General features: G+C 38.1%; 2 protein-coding genes across 2 annotated transcripts in view; both read right to left on the bottom strand.

Moving 5' to 3' along the window:
* LOC134679993 (uncharacterized) overlaps window positions 1–20,639 on the bottom strand; it is a 191,190-nt gene that overhangs the window by 110,392 nt on the left and 60,159 nt on the right. The gene's annotated exons all lie outside the window — the stretch shown is intronic.
* The window catches only part of LOC134679959 (insulin-like growth factor-binding protein complex acid labile subunit), a 67,435-nt gene that overhangs the window by 23,802 nt on the left and 22,994 nt on the right, over window positions 1–20,639 (bottom strand). The gene's annotated exons all lie outside the window — the stretch shown is intronic.

Genomic DNA, 20,639 nt, shown 5'->3' with positions numbered 1-20,639 from the left:
ATATGAAATTGTCTAGGAAACGAATAAAATGGCGATTCCTTCTGTTCCCGTTTCCGTGGAGCGAGCTCGGACGGCGCCCGCATAGCTCGAATCTAACGATAAAACTTCTCCGGTAAACGTCCCGAATTCCGAAACAAAACGTGCAGAAAAGCCAGGTCGCAGGCGGCACAGGTGTGCGCGGAACTAGTGCCCTCTAATCAAGCGGAAACGTGGACCCAGCGCCAGCTGACCGAGCGACCCACCAACTAAAATGCTGCCAACCTTCGCGATAACGCAAATCGACTCCATACTCACTCAAGTGTTACAGAATCTATTTGAAAAATCGAATTAAAAAAAGTAAAAGCCTTTGTGAAATGAAAGGGTTTATCAGCAGTCAGATAAAAAAAACAGCGTTATCTTTATGAATTACCCGGGCATAAACACTCTTACAATCAATTTAACAATGCCACGGGGTTACATCACTAGCTCAAATTAATGTAGTGTTTCAAACAAAGAGTCTGAGCACTCGGCTTATCTAAGAGAAAGCGGTGGACCAGCCAGCGCGCCCGGCCCGTCCGCGCAAAACGCGCGTCGATGTCCGGATAACAGAGTGAGCATTCTTTTGTTTTCATTATGGATAACCGCGCCTCGTTACCGCGAAGATCTTCGTAAACCTTTTGACATTTCGCTAAAAGGTTCATTTCGGCTGATTAATGTTGTAATTCCTCCGGTTGCTCGTACAAAAAAAGACACTCGGAGCATTTATACGGCGACGGCTCGTGAGCGCGAGAAAAATGGAGGGAATTTATCTAAAGCCGTGTATCGTAGCGGAGCGGCCGACGGGCATCTATTTTAATACGGACGCTATAGTTGAAAGGGGCACGTTGGATCTGTGTACGAAACTAAAAAGTGGATAGTCCAATTTCGCTTCGCTGCGTTTGAGTATGATATATGTAAATGGCGACCCTGTTACACTGCACCAGTCGTGGCAGTTATAGGCGTTTTCAGTTAAAGCCTTCAGTCTAAAATGGGAGTAAGTGGCTGATATATTGGCAGGGCGGTATATTTAGACGAAGGTCTTGGAGCAGTGCGTTCGAATACGAGCCTGGACCATTCCCCTACATTATCAAAGGTTTAAATTTCAGCGGCCACCCCCATACGTTACACGTTTAATTGCGTTAGAATAATGTGCGGCGGTTGTTACAACTGTAGGATCGATCGTCGTTAGATAAGCGCTTGTTTGGGGTACCTCGCCGTGGGGTCTTATAATGTACCTTTTATGTTTTTATGGCTCAATAACAGTCGTATCATGAACTGAAGGGGAATACGTGCATTATTAACTAAACGTTTGTTCTTACGACCAATCGCTTGTAATGGTCAATTTGAATGTAAAAAGTTCATCGCACTATTCAGGAAGTTTATATTAGTTTTGCACCTAATTATAGTTGTGATAAGCTGAATTTTAGCTGAAACGGCTACAGTTGCCAACTCCGCGCCAATTATCGGCTAACTAACTCAGATGCGGTATTGTCGCGACTCGGTGCATTTGTTACCAATTTTTATTCATGACGGCGCAACGGAAACTTGTTATACCTATACGGAAATGCTAGGACTTTTAATATTAATGAAGTTTGCAGCGCAAAGCTAAACAGAAACACCTGCCACAAAGGCGGCGCCAGGCGCGAGCTAACAATCTAGCTCATTAGTACAGCAAAATTTTACTCTGCATAACTGGAAAAAAATCCATCGCAGCTTAATTCCAGTTTAACTTGTGTAATTTTTACTGCACCGGTAACGAGGTAACTCGCCGTGCCTAACAAAGTTGTGTTGCAGCCAGGCTGGAGCGCTTTTCGAATCCTCATCGTCGCGAACGGTTTCTTAATTTTCTTTGAAAACTCTTTAAATATCGCATCGCTTTTAACTTTTTAAGAATTAGGAACCCTTAAAACTAAAAAGCGAGGAGAAAATTTTACGTTCAAGTTCGTTATGACCGGTGACAGTTAATAAGCACAGTGATACTGATAATATTTCATTAAAGTAGGTTTTCAGTAAAGTAGGTATTTAAATCACGATACTAATTACCAGTCTCTCTACTTAAAACATTTCTACATATATATTAATTTTTCATAGTTCAATACACGTGTTGAGAAAATTTCCAGGTGTTCAATTTGGATTTGTTAATGACATTTGAATGTCAATGTTTAAAATTGTATGTTTAGAACTAACACATCCCTCCTAAAGAAAAGATGCTTTTCAGATAGATTTTCGTACATTGACCCGAATGTTTGCTATCTCTATTGCACGGCATTGACAACCATCATGTCATGGGCGGGACAGAAATATAGTTATGCGCGTGCAATAGACGAAAATCTAAATGGAAAACGTCTCTGCTATAGTGGTTCGTTTCATCAAAAATGTCATTGTAACATAAAACTTTCTATGCGTACGGTGAATGGCAACGTGCGTCTCAATGAACGGAAACCGATATTCCATCAATGCGTAATCATTTTATTCTACTGAATGGTATAAAGACGTAGGCATGTAAGTAATGGTCCGAGTGGGCGTTGTATGCCCATTCACGTGGTTTACTAGCTTCTCGACCGAATGCCGGGCATTTTCTTTAGTGAACAGGTAGTTTTTCATAGATTTTATCGAGGCGACCCGTGGTTTATGGTGGTCTAAATTGAATAAATAACGGATAAAGTACTCAATGTGGACTTAGTTTCTATAGCTCAATTAATATAAAAGTAGACTAGTAGACTCATAGTCGGGCTAACATAGATATCAGGCACTTTAACTAATACATAGTTTTAAATATAAACATATGCCATCAAGCAATTTTGCTTACTTACAGCCTTTAATAGCAAGCATTAGAGAAAAGTACGCACCTGGTTGTAAACTAATGATGTAATAAAGAGTATACAGATTGCAGCTAGAAATTCGTAGTTTACCTTCGTATTCTAATAAAGCTCAAATAAACCCCTCCTTTTCAGATTTGATCCTTGAAAAAGTGACCTTGACATTTAAACAATAGATTTAATTTTCCACGCACGGATCCGTGTCTAAGCATATGAGGGGTTAAGTATTGAAAAAGCAAATTGGGACACTTAACGAAAGTGTAACTTGGAGCGACAGAGTGCGGTATCAGGGTTGTACCTACTCTTCTGAAGTTCTTAATAACACTTGTAGACTTTAACTTGAGGGTGATTCCACTCTGGTGACCTTCAGTAACTTTATATGTAATAAAATTATTTCATATTCCGAATTGGATTAAGTATGATTTCTAACCGCAAGCTAATATTGACTTAGATGGAATCTTAACAAGATTGGTTAGCGAAGAATTTAGGATGATAAAATACTCACTTGAGTGCTACTTTTTTTTCATAATATACTAAATTGGTGATAGTAGCGTCTATATGGCCCAAACTAGGGTTTGTGACAAATAAATGATTATGATTAAGGATTAATTAGGAACTTGTTAAAGTCAAGGAATAACTGACTACATATTTAGTATAAAAACCGGTCGTCGGTCTGACCTAGTGAGTAGTTGAGTAGTGACCCTGCCTGCGAAGCCGATGGTCCTGGGTTCGAATCCCAGTAAGGGCATTTATTTGTATGATGATACAGATATTTGTTCCTGAGTCATGGGTGTTTTCTATGTATTTAAGTATTTGTATATTATTGTTCTATAATATTTATTATATTATTTAGTTGCATAAAACTGCCACTACAGCCACAACCTTTCATCACTTTCATAATAATAGGTTAGCAAACTTGAGGCTAGATTAATCGAATGATATTATTATTTTTGCTTGTATAATAATTTTAAGCTTGTATAATAATATAATATTCCAATTTAAACTTACGAAAAAATCTGTATAAAATATTTTATCTAGGTCAAACTTTATTTCTGCCAATGAATCACATTTTGATTACCCACATATTATATATGTAGTTAGTATTGAAATGTTCAGCGCAAATTACATAAATCGTGATTACTTACTTATTCATAAATGTAACATACAACGTAGCAGCTATTTACTTCGACAACATAATATTACAAAGCTCGTTCATTTGCCGATGTGTGAATTGTGTTCGCTTCGTTCATTTTAATTCAAACATTATTTGGTTCGTATTACGTACCTACATAAATCATTATTTCCAGTAAAATTTCTAGTGAGTACAACTTTTCACATCTATTACCCAATTAACTACAATGTAGGTATATACATTTATAACTGTAAAAAATTACGTTTGCATTTGTATCTCAGAGTTAAATTTTATATGCATGGTACATAACCACAGGCGGTCAAAAATCTCAATATTATTAAAATAAATAAAAAAGGTACTTATGAAGTATATGATACGTATATTTTTACCAATTTATATTATGAATTTCCCTTTAAATTTAATTATGATTTCCTTCTTGTTATGAATTTTCCGCGCGTCTCCTTTAATAATATAACTCAACCTTTCAGTAATGAAAGCTACAACGACCTTTGACATACTTAAATGCCGGCTTCGCAGATGTACATGTCACATTTAAGGGAAAAGTAATTATAAACCGTCATCTCAGGGTTGCCGTAAAAAGCTAAGGGATGAGCGTTAACCTTTACTACCCCACGCAACATGTAGCGGCGGTAATAACGTAGTAATGTGATGTAGACAAGTAATATAGCGTCCCCACCCTCGCAGGTAGCACGCGACGGGTGACAAGTAGCGCCTAGCACACAAGTGCTAGGCGGCGATGAATTAAATTCGTGTAGGTATTCTCTTGTAAGTGTGTGTGTAAGTATGTACCTGTTTTAAATAGTTTGGATTTATTTTTCATATTTGTACAAATACCTAAACATATTATCTGTGCATATTTCGATGCTATATATATGCTATAAATGCTATGAGAAATGAATGCTACTTAAAATGTTATATTATTATTGATATTTTTCACCATTATATGAGCAAAGCATAATATTTATCACAAAAGTTTTTTAATACCAAAAAAATACCGTGTTTTAAGAACATTCAATTAAAAGTATGTCTTACTATATATATATATAATATGTAATATTTATAATAAGTACTTCTTACAGTTGGTACTATAAATTCAGTAGAAAAAAGTACCTACCTAAACAAAAAATACTGTCGAACAAATCGATTGTTTGATTTATTAATAATTACCTAAGTAAGAAATTCCTAGAAAATATGAAATAATTTGAACAGTGATTTGTACAAGAAGTGAATTACTTAAAGCAATTTCGTTCCCAACATTCCGCGACACTAGGTAGGTATTTTAGATTATTATTAATTATAACGCGCGGCTGGCAGCACGCGGGGTCGTGGGGGTGAAAAAATGCAAAATACACATTTAATTTCAACCCTCTGATGGTGAGGGGGAGCCCTACTAATTAATTAGACCACCTGCCTAGCAAAACACCCCGTGTAAATTTGAGGTGGTGTGTAGCAAGTAGAAATAAAACTGTTACACTCACTTCGTTAATTATTAAATTATGGACTTCAATGTTCACGTCACGACTGTCATCTGATGTCATAATGTAATCAAGGGGTACTTAATCTCACTAATACTATAAATATGTGACAATTTACATATTTGGTTAAGGTTATATAGAGGTGTAATAAAAGTTAATAGAAAGTTTTATTTATGAAGCTGATGTTAAAAAAAACTTCCTTTTATCCTAAGAAACACACATACCTATGTATAGATAATCCGGCCCCGTTTGTATGTATGTTTGAGTCAAACAGACTCACAAGAACTCCTTTGTTATGGAAAGTTATAAAGCAAATTTCTAGCCTAATCATAAATGCATGATTTTGAAACTCCTAACCTAATTTTGGCATAAAGCTCTTAATGTTTCTAAGTAATTTGCATGTATGTTTGTATACCTCCATAATGCACTCCAATTTTAACCTCGTTGTAAAATTACCGTCGACCCAGTCACGTCACGCGTCCGTCACTTTAGCCATTTTCAAGTTTTCTTTCCCGGTAAAAAATAGCTCCTACATCGCATGGGATAGGCAAATTTGTAAGTAATATTTATGAGAAAGCAGGGTAGAATAATGATATGTATATTATTTGGGCCTCTGAGCGAGCACCCCGGGAGCCCGGAGAGCAACATTTGTCAATGCCTTCCAACGCAGGTGGGCGGTAGCTATGATCCTTGTTATTACTTTATTTTTTGGCTCATTTCAATAATCATTCTGGCTACTAACGTATGCACGTCTGGAGACCCGGTTTGTTTATTTTTCCGACCTGAACACGTTATAAGGTTCACGTGTGGTCTCGTTTATAGCCACATATTCGGATGATTGGTAAGTGCTAAATACAAATGGACTACATTCTTTGTTAATTTGTGTATTACCTGCTTGTGTCTAATTCGGCACGAAGTCATCACAGTAATTAAGAAATTTTAATATATTCTAAGTATGGTAGTTATGAAACAATTTAATAAATGTCAGAAAGCAAGTGAGGTTTAATCCCCAACAGTCATTGACCGGATCATAACCGAAAATCTTCAGTAAGTCAGTGAGCGTAGTCACGGAGCGCGACGTGAAAAACGACGTCCATTAAGGAAGTGAATACATTTAAAATAATCGGCTTAGTCGTCCGACGTTGACGTATATTCGTACTTATCTCACGAAGATACCGGCACAGATATCGCCAACTAATCCCTTACACAAACATCTGAAAAAGTCTCGGTACTCCTTGTAAGGCTCAGCCGAGTAATTGAATGGCCCCAGTCAGCTCTTTCACTTGAACAAAAGTCCCCAATAATTTATGCCTATAATCTGACGCGCGCTGCGCGCACTCGACTCGTGTTCGTTTTTGGAATCAGAACTATATTCTCCCGGCGGTTCGAATATTAACAGTACAATGGCGGCGACAGTCACAATATTACCCGCATGCGTTTTCTTTATCCAATTCTTTACTGGCTGTCACGCCCGCGGTGTGATATTTATACGCTCCCGGATTAACACTATATTTACCAGAATTTATGTTCTTTGCTTAAAGAAGAAATTCAAAGTCACTAAGCAGATAAAGCCCGTAAACTTGTCTTTGGTCACGAAAATAGATGTAGTGAAATGTCCTGAACATAACGCATACCACGGATCTTTAAAGTAATCAGGATGTCTCCATTAATTTTTAAGGGCTTCCTTTGAGACGAAACGCTGTATTTACTTTGAAAACAAGGAAACTTTTAATGGAGTTAGATTTCTTTGACCCTCAAACACGGTTCCTGGACCGTGAATTGTAACATTATTTATAGGTAAGTGGCTTCAAACGCCATCACCTCATAACCCTATATTTAGTACCTAAATAATCTATTTACGAACGCATTATAAGGATATTTTTTAAATTCTCCCTGGTACCAGTTATGGAAAATGTTTGTATAGTGCGAAAACCGCCGACAAATAGCAAAGTCGTTGAATATTCCACCAGCGTACAATCAAACACGACTTATCGATTGCGACTTGAAACTGCGAGCATGTCTCCAATTAAAGGTTACATCTAAGAATATACATAGATGGTTTCTACATGGCGCTCCGGCGCTCTTGTAGATATTTTTAGTTGACTAGTGTTATAAAAGTGCTAAGGTGAGTCTTAGTGACACTTAACAACGTAGTGAAGTGGCTTCCACATCAGCAAAGCGCGCCGGGATATGAATTATTACGAGAGGGGCTTGACAGTCTGTATCTAAATTTGAAGTAGTGTTTTGACACGAACATCTCTCACCGCACTCGAGTCCGCGTCACTGTGGATGTGTACAAATAATTACGAGGACAGTTCTCACCGGAACGACTGAAGCACACTCAATGATGAGATGAGGAGGCGGGACTTCGAAATTCTAAACTTCGAATTAATAATAACTGTCACTCAATTTCATGGTGACGCACTATAATTTAATATTCCCCGCGATATGTTATGCAGTTTAGCACAGTTCCCGTCGCATTAATAGTACATTATTGCAGAGGCCGGGAAAGGGCAATTCGTGGATGAGTTTCGATTTTGTCGGACGACGCGAAGCGGAGTCCGACAAAGAAGACGAATCCACGAATTGCTATTCCTGCCGAGGCATATATAGTGCTTTTCTCCAAACATGCGAGGAAATAAGCTAAAATAATTATTATTTAAGCATCAAGCATCACTCAAATCAAACCTTCACATCCAAAATGTCAAAAACAATTTCCCTCTTTAGTTAATTTTTAAAAGTTAAAGGCACAAACTTATTCTGCCATTCAGTACCATTCAATATTCGTTCATTCAATATAATTGCGCAATATAGTTTGTCAAACCAACTTTTCAGTCAGTAAGAACCAGGAAAACTACACCCATCCTTTTCTTTTGGGTGCTAGTACTAGTGTAAGACAAAGATAGTATGATTCTCTTTGTCTATGTTTGAAATGAGAAAGTCCTTTGACAAACTATGTAAGCTTTATGAACACGGATGAGATTTAAAAAAAATATAAAAATAATCTTTGATTTTATTAAGCAGTATTCGCACGATCATACACGTGAAATGATAGCTGATCGGGTCGTGTAGAAGCGGCTCACGGCAATAATAATTGGCTGTTTGCGTTTTTTATTATTAAAAAGTAAAAAACACTACAGTAATAAGTTATTACTGTAGTGTTTTTTTACTTCCCGTCCGCTAGAACAGGACAGCGATAGTTTGATGTTTTTTAGTTAGAGTTTGACAATAACGAAGAACTTCCCGTACTATTTTTGCTACAGTAAGGTGAACATTTCCGAGCATATTGGAGAAAATACATTTAAAGTTATAAAGTGATGATGTATGGTTCGATAGTTTGATGAATTGTAATCACTTTTAACAGTCGATTAAGAGGGTTTGTAAAGGTGACGGTAGGCACAAATCGCTCAGCAGGAGCACTCCGGCGTCGCGTCGCACGTCGAGAGTGACGTCTTCATTCTCGACACGCTCGCGCATTAGCTGTAACATTTCCTCGGCGCCTGCGCACATGTAGCGACATTTTAAAACCCTCTTCCCGTGCCGCCGTCTCTGACGAATTAAGTTATTAACGCTTCGGGACAGCTGCTCGACACAAATCAATGTGCTCGAGAGTTCCAAGCGCACACTCCGCTCCTCCTCAACAGTTTTATGGCCATTTTATGAACCCTTTCATATTCAACTTTCAGTACTCGAGTCGAGGGTAGCAAGACGGTTGGCGTCATAAAATGAATGAATGCGGGTGCCTAATTTGTGATCTTACGCTAGCCGTCGATTGTTCTTTGAAGTACTCGACTTACTATCTTATGGACTTATTATGTCATGGCTTCCTTTGATGTTGTCGATATGGTAATACTCGGAATCGCAATACAGGTAATAACATCATAAATTGAATGCTTGACAAGTGAGGCGTTAGTTTGTTTAATGCCTTTAGCGGAATTTGTTTGCCCCAGTAGTGAAGCTTTGAAGTGCTTGCGTTGCGAAATTACTAAACCCATAACGAGGTGTGCTTTGACTCCTCGTCAGCAATAATTTTACTTAACGTCGGTATATTTTGCAAGAGCATCTTCACGTTATCTTCCGGCTTGTCAGCGCCATGTTGGAAACGTACAGGAGGGTTGGTTATGTTATAAATTATTTACCGTTTCCGTGTAAATTCCTTGTATTTGTCACCCCGGGCCAAGGCATGTATTAAGATATTGCTTCGTATTCCCGCGAGTCTCATTACCAGCGGGGCGGCGACACCTCTAATACTTCATCTTTACCAGGGGCTTGAAAAACGCGCAACTTCCCGTAACGACTCCAGCTAGCGTTACACGAATCTCGCCGGGGTTCTCTCATTTTCATAAAACGTCCATCGCGACGCTCTTTAGAACGTTATTTTTTCTCGGATAATATATTTACCTTTAATTTCATTAGGAGCAAACGTTCCGTGGGAAAGAGCGGGAAAGCGATTCGCTAAAAAGGTTGTTTTGATGGTAGTTACATTAAGGTAATTGGTGTACGGCTGCGAAACACCTTTATAGCCCATCGCAGCGGTCGTTTGGGGCTGCGCTAGGCCAATCATTGTCAGTCTTCGCCGCCGGCCAAATTTAATACGGGATACGATGTTAATGGAACGAATTTAAGTATCCTACGGATAAATTGGCTCTCAAGATTTATAGAACAACAAACTGCCGAATGTATATATACATTCAAATTAAGTGCGTCCGAAATGTGGTATATTTTACGGCGAGGGAATTTCGTTAGTGTGTATTTTTATTTATAAACCAAAAGGTCAATCGTGATAACATTCTAAAAGAAATAAAGAGCCCTTTGATTGTTATTAAGTAGATATAGGCATAAAAACCTTATCAAAAATATTTCGACACACGCCGGTGATTAAGCCAGGCGTAATCGAAGCGAGATGTCATCATTTCACTAGCGCGATAGCGTTTGCGCCCGCGCTCGACGAGGGCTCACAGATCAATTTACTCTCACAATGACTTTAATAAACTCATTCACTGCCGGATAGAGTAATAACTCCATATGAGTGAAAGATATTCTATGTCGATGCTATCTCGAGCGTGAGTCGCGTGTGCAAGAGGAAACTGGAGGCGACGTTATTAAAAAAACACATGTGCCCGAGATGCGTATCGCAGCGTCTGTTAATTACTTTTGACACGCAGCATATGATTCAATTATCATTATGATTTATTCCGAAAGAACGGTCGAATAGGCGCGGGGTGAGACGGAGAGCCCCATCAGTTTATTTAAGCGTTAACTATCGCATTAATTTCAACGATGGATCTCCTTTCCACCAGATGGCAAGCCAATTCTCACAGGACGGTAGCACGGTTTTTTGTTGAAAAAAGTCTTGTTAACACGCTACCGATTTGTGTGGGCTGCTATCTCAGCTCCGGTATTCGGACTATGCTAAATATTTGTAGGAAACCTTTTGGTCCAATACATTTGAAAGGTCAAAGTTTATTCCCATTTATTGTGGTTGAGGCATTCAAATTATTTTATTATACAAATCTTCCTCAGGATTGTGGTAACTGGCATAGTAATAAATTGTATGATTATCGCACGCCGTATCTAAGGAGTTAGTGTTAAACACATAAAAAACAGCTTTAATTGCTTAACTCTAGCGTCCCGTAACCACATAATTCACGTTAAGCTCGCTTTCACACGAAAGATCGCCCAGACTTCATTATAAGCCCCGAGCGTACCAGAACCGGTTGATAATAAATACTAATTACATGTAAAATAACACGATTGCATCGCTGTCAAAATGTGAATCGACATTCCTAGAACTACAAACTACAAGCTACAATGCTGTCGGGTGCGTCGGAAAAAATTGTCGTTACCATACATAGTAAATCTTGCGTGACACGTAATGGTTTTAAGAGCTTATTTATCGCCGTCGGTCGCTTCTAGTGATCCATTTAATATATATTATCACACTTTAAGCGTCAACAAACGTGAGAAGATAGCCGTTGACCCGGTTCGTGATATTTGTCTCATTTTGAGGATTATAAGTGATCGCTGCGAACGCCAATGTCTTCCGTTTGTTGAATCTGCGTTTACAGTAAATAACGTAGTTGGTTTAAGGCTCTTGGCCCCTACATAAGCGCCGTGTATACATATTTAGACCCGGTTTATAATGGCTTTGCTTTTCGAGTGTTCTTGAATGACAAAAGGGGACTTAGCCGGTCTCGTAAAGAATTAAAGGATCTTCAGTTAATTCTAAACACGTTTCAATGGCGCTGTTCTATTGCATTGGATGGAGCTAATGTTTTCTAAATTCATATCCGGATTAGGTAAAAAACGTACTCCAAATTTCAAGGATTTAAAAGAAAATCGACTATTGATTTAAAAGTGGAACCACCTGGGGTAAATTGAATAGCATTCATAAAAAAAACGAGTTCAGACGTAAGTATAGAAATTGCTCAACATACGCAATAAAGTGGTCCTTCAAGTAAGAAGCAATAAGCATATGTGTAGCTACATGGTTAATCTATATAGTAAATTACCAATACATTTACTATAGTTTTCTTTTAAACTAAGCACAATTTATCTACCAAGGTAGTTACATTTTAATATCACAACAATGAAGTAACGAAGTCATTAGTGGGGCAACATCTTGGCGATGTTCCCACATTTGCCACCACATGGTCAGAATTGATACTCGTCTTTTGTACGCCAGCCTGTTCTCAATATGAATTACCTACTGTTCGCGTTTATAGTATACGTATTGATACCCAAAAATATGTATAGAGATTATACGAGAGCTATACAAAAATGGTCAGTAGATTTAACAATTTCAGATAGAGATAGATTCAATGTGTATCTGGGATTTACTCATTTTTTTTTAAGCGCAGAGGAAATGCGTGTTATTGCAGCTTATGTTTCTAAGTCGCCCGCTGCGATATTCGAAACACCCGTCCGTTTTTTGTGACAGACCAACTCAGTGCCATAAATAATAGGTAGGGGTTCCAAACCATACGAGCTTTGTAATAAATTCGTTGCTCCTTTTGGTAGCAAAAGAGCGGGCCATCCACGATTGAATTATGGTGATGCGTTAAGCCAGCGAACGCCGCTGGATTCCAGCGTTTTTATTTTCTTTTCATTTCGCGCTAAGCCTGCTCTTTGCATTTGTATCATTACTTTCGTATGTTTTCTTCGAAGTCACGTCTTTGTAGTATTGGGAGCCACTAAGAACGTTTCTTGTTCCGCTATCCCTCGAACGAGGCGCGTATTAAGTTACATATAGTACTCACGGCTATTTGAAAAAGACAACACGCAGATGGTGCATCCGTATTGGTTTTCTTTTAAAACATGGAACGAAATCACATGGGACCGTCAATATTTCCTTTCCAAGTAAAACAAAGCCATTTGTCCGTGTTTCGTTTTAAAAGGAGCTAGGGACTTGAAAAAGTAAACTTGACGTTTAAACGTGGATATACAAGATTCAATTACACATTTTTCTTTTAGGATTGTGAACCGTTGGACGTGAAAGTAAATTTAAAAATACTGAGAGACTTGAGGTAAATGAGAAACGTTCATTAATAGACATTGGTTATGAAAATGATTCAACAAAAGCTTATTTAAACAAGAAAGGCGACAAACTGCGCCACAGGAGGCATCGTCTTTTGATTACACTATCACTATTACACGGCCTCTTATCGACGAGAGCCGTTTGCTACACGACATATCTATGAAATAATGCTCCATAGATACCAAACCGGGCTTGGTTTTGTTTTTATTGCGTGCGTTGGCTACACTCATTTTGAAACGGAGTTGGTGGAAATGCGATATTCGGTGGCGAATAAATGACACTAAAGTTCAAAACAATTAAGTTTCAAATTGTTATACTTACTTATTATAGTGTCGTAATGATTAAATGTTTTTCAGAAGAAATTCAAACTTGAATGTTTTAACAATTGTTTAGTATAGTCATTTGGATATTTCGGAGAGCTAATGATATTAGGTAAGGAGTTGTCACGGCACTTTAAAGTGTTCGGCCGGGTGAGAGCAATCGGTGTAGGATTACTGAGGCGACTCGGAGCTAGAGTGCAACGGCGACGGCGTCGGACAGGGTTGGACGATGCCGTTCGGAGCGTCTGACAGACCGGCAGGTTGCGAGAGCCTCTCAAATTACCCCCGGATAAGTCAATCATTGGGAAACGTCCACGTTTGCCCGAAATAAAACGCTGTTCGAATGTTGCGTGTGGCGCTTCGGGTATAATGCGTAGCGACAGCCGACATGTTTTGTGCGAGAAAATAAAATTGATGGTGTAGGGACCGCTCCAGACTTAAATAGCACAGTATTCGTGTTGCAGTTACACTTTTGTCTATTTTATGACTGGCGTCACGGCTCGCTCCCATTTTCTTTTGTTTTCATTTCTGCGTGTAGCGTTATTAGCGCTCTGACAAGTATTCGTGTCAGCCGGATATTGCTGTCACAAATTGTGGCGCATTAACTAAACGGTGGCGGTGTTGTATTTAAACGACTGTCTCTTTTGTATAGGTGCTTAACTATTAAACAGCCCTAAAGGAAGTAATTGGACAAGTGTTGGTTACGTTAGCCATGTAGAAACCGGCGGCGAGGTCCAATTTCCTGCTCCGGCCGCAGTCTTCGACGAGCAAATAGCTCTTTGCAAATCAAACAAGGGACCGTCTGGCGAATCCACATATCAACTTCGCATTGTTTCTCCCATCATTCGGGGCTAACCAGAGGCGTTTTCGATTATCCGCCCTGCAGAGAACAAAGCCTCTGACCGCAGAACCAAGTCAATTACATAGTTCAACAACTCAGCCCTTATAACTTTCATGGGCTGCCACCGGAATACAGAAAAGGGTATCTGTTTTCAATATATAGGGCGCGCGATGCGATTGACCCTTTCGAGTGTCCGCATTGACTTTTAAATTACTAATCCCGCGGGAGCAAACAGAAACAGTGCCTCTGGGGCGCTTGTTTACACGCTCGAGAACACTCGCATATCTTCATTACCGTCCAGCAGCGAGCTTGACCTGCTTGCTCAGCACTCATGGGCTTCCATCAAGGGGTTACCTGGGAAACCTCATTACCATTCTTTTATTCGCACAACTCAACTGGAATTCTGATTACTTATGATTATAAATCTCCAAGTTTACGACTAGAATTTATATGAGTTTATTTTAATAATATAAATGTACGTAATAATGCACGGTGCGCACCATGCGCAACAAATTGACACGTATTTAACTAAACATAAACTAGCGGTCACGCTTAGTGAAAACACAATCATTTAGATAGTTCGGACTTGAACTGTCGGAATGTGCATCCGGAAATAATTTATTTAACTTAAACGCGCGCTATTTTAGACGTTAAGGGATACCGTAGGGACTTATTAATGTTTATCTAAGCATCAGAATAAGAATGCATCGGACGGGAGCGGCTGACGGAGCCCGCCCGTTGGGAGCAGCCAAGCGCACCCATTTCGACTGATGGCTCTATACCAGGCTTTTTTCTATGTCAGACACAAACCCTTTCAACTCCAATGAATTACTTAATTTTTGTGCGTCGGGTCTGTACCCTCAGCAATTCGATGTCGAAATAAATTAACGTTATCCTTTGTGTGCCAAACGCTACGAATTGGTTTTGGAATTTGTGGTTTGTGAATTGAGCATGGGGCTTGATATTATTTCATCAAATTTTCATGTCAGGTCTATTTTGATACGTCGTTGCGTAAACCCGGGCCTTTCCCCCTACCAACACGTCTTGGCAATTTATTAAAAGATATTCGTACTAAATGGGAGTACTTTAAAAGAATAGGTAACATTCGTGTAGGCGTATTCCACTAGTAGGTACAAAAAACTTAGCAAAATAATCAAGTCATTCCAAGCCCCTTTTATGTAATGTTCATTGTTAGAACGAAGATCCTGATTGAAGCTTAGAATTTAAACCAGTGGATAAAAATTGATTTTTTTGTTTCGAATGTAGTAGTTTGGAGCTAAGCCGAAGTTATTGAAGGTAATTTGAACAATGCATACGTAAATTTAATAGAATATGTACATTAATTACAGAATTATATTTTATTTTACACAAGGTTATTAAATACAAATAATTAAAAACCTGTCAAGTGCAAATCGGACTCGCGTTCCAAAGGTTTACTAAATTTTTAAGAATGTATTTTTTTATGTGGAACGTGAATGAAATCTTTAAAAAACCCGTAGGGGTCAGATCAAAAACTAAGTAATTAAGTCCGACTCACGCTTGACTACACATTTCTAACAGGTATTCCTGTCATCTATAGGTAAAGAACTATGTGTATTTTTTTTTTAATTTTAGACTGAGTAGTTTCGGAGATAAAGGGGGAACGGTAGGACAGACATACAGACGCACGAGTGATCCCATAAGGGTTCCGTTTTATCCTTTTCAGCTACGGAACCCTAAAAAAGAACTTTAAACAATTCGTCATTACGTGTCTAGTCTTATACTTAATAGGTAGTTTTAGATAGTGCTGAAGCAATTTAGAAACAATATTCGAGGCATTTTATTAAATGAACTACTGGTGCATATTAAATAAATGAAATAATGAATGGTTATTTATGGGCGCCTTGGTATTGAATTAAACAAGAGGACTCGTGCTCTCTGCCTTCTGCTTCAGTGCCTATTAATGAGGCGAAATAGTCAATGACAATGGATTCACAAAATAAAAGTACCGATTAAGAGTGTTAAACTGCCGTGACTGATTGAAATTCGGTCCGCCAGTTCTGGACGCCCATTGTATTCATAATAATAGAACTGTTTATATTTAGGTAGCTTTTTTTCACTTTACTACAAAAAAGTTAATAACAAGCATCCGTTTACCTGGAACGGTAAACCCATCCATCATAGCCCATAAAGAGAAATTATAGTCGATATTATTGCTTCTAGGAAAGACTAATAGAATCGAGACTTTATATTATTTGCAAACATTGTGGGGCGAGAGCTTAAATCGATCACACCAATAAATAAGCTGCATTGACTTGTCAACCTTTTACACAATAGAACCTTTTAGAATCAAAACGAGATAATATCTTTTAACGACTGAATAATGTTTAGACATAAATTACAATACGTATCTTAAAGTATCTTTATTTATAAATGCGAGTACGCTTTGGGACTGTTTGTAATGAACACGAACAAAGCGAGAACGTGAGACAAGTACGGTTTGCTGTTCGAGCACTTAATTATTCCAGATGGTTGATACTTATTAACATAATTCATAAAGGGCAGATTTCAATGTGGTGTTGTTTTGACGGGCGTACATGTTAAGTTGTCGGTACATCTAATATGCAGATTAGTGAACGGATACGCTGACCGAGCGTTCCGATCCGCGGGCAGCGCGGCTGGCAATTCATGTACAAAATTATTATTGTTTAACTTAGCGTATGTAGTACCTACTAGAGAAAAGAGCTAAACATAGATTAGTAAAAACCATTATAGAAAGTTCAGACATTTTAAGAAGTATAAATTGTGCTTTATAACTACTGGACGTCGTGACAGCGGATATGGAAGAGAACAATTTTACACCTGAGGATGCCGAAGACCGGGCAAAGACCGGGCAAAGTGGAGAAGCGAAAGAGCTGAGCAGGAAAGCGGACCCTGGCGCTAGGCCGGGAAAACGCTAGGTTGAAGAAGAAGAAGAACGAACAACAATAATACCTACAACCATCAGCGTAAATCATACACATCATGCATAATGTAACACAATAAATAACTTTAATGCCACAAACAAATTGTGTGTTAAACATTTATCATTTAAATGCAGACTACGTTAGAACAAAAATCTAGATGTTGTATGTACAGCATGTAAATCTCAACAGCAAATACAATGTTTCAAATAAATGTGCATATCATTACACTAACAAGCGATGTCGCGGGCGAGCGGGTGTGTGGTCCCAAGTCGTGATACCTCTATACCTCCATTTATGTTTCTTTTCTCTCAAAAAACGATTTTATCCCTATCTATTAATGGCCTACACGCTTGTAAGCCATTTTGGTCGTTTGGATCATTAGGAAGAAATATCCGAGAGTTTTAATTAATTAACAGCTATTATCCAAATGAGAGTTATTACAACGGCGCTGTAACTTATAAGATACTGTGGCTTATTTGATTCATCTACTTTCAGGTTTATCGACTTACTTATTATGAAAATGATATAGGGCAGTTTTGATTTAAGAAGTAACAAAGTTCTAATAGTATTTTATACAATCGTGATATAATAGAGAGCTTTTCAGTCGAGTACCGTGTTTAGGCAACGAAGCTTGCTGAGTTGCCTAAGTCAGGTACGAGATTGAAAAGCTTGATTATATCACTATTGTATACAATACTTTTTCTACGAGCCAACATAAATAATACTTTAAACTAGTAGACTCATACAAACAAACCAAACCAAAAGTATACACAGCTAAGATACGCAAGCCCCCGCGATACCTTCATACTGGTACGCGCCCCCGCCGCCGCGCCCGGCGCGTTGGTCAACGACATCTTCTCGTAACTCATGAGGCCCTGGTACTTGCTTCGCGCTAAGTTAAATTTTTAGACAGTTGTTTTCTCGATTTTGGCCACCGTAGCCTATGGAGACTAACAAGCAACACTAAGTGGTTTTCGGAGTCTATGGATGTTGCTAATTTAAGGGTGTCACATGCGCGTTTCTGATTTATGAACCAATTGTTTCTACTATACAACCTAAAATAAATAATTAATTTCAGCTTTGGTTTGGTTTCGTCCTGTTGATCGCGGAGAGCTGTGATTGGTCAATTTCATTATAGTTGACTAAACTGTATCGATATGAATATTATAGTTGAGTTGGGAGCCCATACATTAAAAATACCCAATTGAAGTTTGGTATAAGAAATCTTAATTCAAGAATTATAGTCGACGAGTAGGAAATAGTACATTGTGTATTAAGGGCGGGAAATAAGAAATTACGAACGAGTGTCAATTTTAAGCCCGACGCGAAGCGAGGGCTTAAAATGTTCACGAGTTCGGAATTTCTTTACCGCCCGTGGCACACACAATGTTTTTCGTCACACTTGTAAGGAAAAAAAGGAGAATTAATAAAAACAAACTTCTGTATAAAACACTTTTCCGCCCTAGGGCGAAAATTTCAATTTCCCGCCCGCAAGCCCTACGTGTAAATAAGTGTTTTTCATCACACTTGCTCGGAAAAGATTTTTTCCGCCCTAGGGCGAAAATTTCAATTTCCCGCCCGCAAGCCCTACGTGTAAATACATCTTTTCCGAGCAAGTGTGATGAAAAAATTATTATCTTAACATTAACGTTTATACAATAGTAGCTACTAGCTTGGTATGCAACACGATACCGAAATTTCAAATAATTTATTTGTCACAGGAAGTATAATAAAGAATGTGATACATTATACATCGCAATGACTTAGCAGAAACAGCGGATCTCTTGCATTATCTGCCTTTTGTTTATTCATGCCATTCTTTTACCCACCTGGTGGACTGACGAACGTTAAATGTTGGTTTAGAATTAATACCTCATGACTTTGCTACGGAAAAAAGCAGCGTCATTCTCGACTGAGTCATTTATCATTTAATGTTAAAATATTCTTATAATTATAACTTTACTTGATATTATCAAATGTGTTTTAGAATAATTAAAGATTAGTCTGACCAATATTTATAATATATGTGCCTTACAGCCTGGCAAAAAAGAATAGAAATTAAAAAGTGGCAACACTGTAGTGTCGTCCCGTTCTCTTATATATAATTGATTTGAAAGTGACGACACTACAGTGTTGCCACCGTTTAATTTCTACTCTTTTTTGCCAGGCTGTACAGTATTTATGCATGTTTAAATGTGTTTCATAAACAGTCAACATGAATGATATCTACCTCTTACAAACTCTACCTATTACAAATTAAATCATCAAAATACAGTTGGATACGAGTCGACAAATAGACATTTAATTTTGTTTGGAGAATATGAGAAACCAGAATGATTTAATTGACCGACCAAACTGCTTGTCTAAAAGAAAGTCTCTAAAATTATCTGTAGGAATAAAAGCAAAAATGCTAATAAGGCAATATTATAATGTACCTACTAGAAAACAATACAGAGGATAGGTAATAGAATTCTTAAGTAATATCGAACGGAGTCCATCAATCATCCGAGATATCCGATATGATCTTATCTGAAATGAAACTCATCATTTATAGATCTGTCCGTCGGCGCTGGACGAATGTTATTAATAGATTACTATCTGGACATCAACTGAATCTGGTAACGGTAATCCCGGTCATTTTGTCGGTTCACTGATATCGGTAACAAATTGTATCTCCCGTCACTCGAATTTGGTATGTGGCGGCGAGTTGAGCCTAGTCGGTTCGATTTATGACAGATTGCCTTTGTAAATTAGTTGATCGGGTATTATTTTATGAACACACATTCGGCTATAAAATGATGAATTTTACGAGCAGTAATGCCAGAATTAACAGTGGTTTAGATACAAAGTAAGGCCATTTACTTACGTAATTTATTTGTTTTATTTATAACATTGAAAGCAGAGTTTTAGCTAATATAATTCGTTGACAGGGAGCTTGATACATATTATGTATTACTAAATTAAGTAACAGGTGGTAAAAGTGGGAACACTTTAATGAATGAATGAATGAATGAATGAATGAATGAATGAATGAATGAATGAATGAAAATTAATTCCAGAAATAATCCATATGTGATTATAAACATTTAAAACTAATTACATAATAAAATACAATTATTATTAATTAAATTAAATTAAGACGTACACAACAATTAATTATAAGGACCTGAGTCTCGGGTCACCCCGACCCCGATACGACAGGCTTGTGGTAGGCCCTCCATCGCTCGTGCAGCGGACTGGCGTCCCACTCTCTGACCGCCGACAGTAGCGTGTTGGATGAGAAGTAGATCGCCTTAATGTTTAATATTAAATGGCTAGCTGCAAGGTAAAACAGTAAAACCAGGATCATTAGGTTTCATAGCTTAGATAAGAATAAAATTGCCGTATAATAGGATTTAGTAAACGTAATTTGAGCTTTAGTCCTTAATGACTCGGTTGTAAACCACTAAAATGTTACGACACAGCATTAACGGCTAATAATTCGTCTGGTGACGATTTCGAAACGCACGGGCATTCCGTGAGATGCAAGAT

This window comes from Cydia fagiglandana, chromosome 3 (assembly GCF_963556715.1).
Source record: "Cydia fagiglandana chromosome 3, ilCydFagi1.1, whole genome shotgun sequence".
Lineage (NCBI taxonomy): Eukaryota > Metazoa > Arthropoda > Insecta > Lepidoptera > Tortricidae > Cydia > Cydia fagiglandana.
The sequence above is the reverse complement of the archived record's forward strand: the minus strand, read 5'-3'. Positions and strand labels throughout refer to the sequence as shown.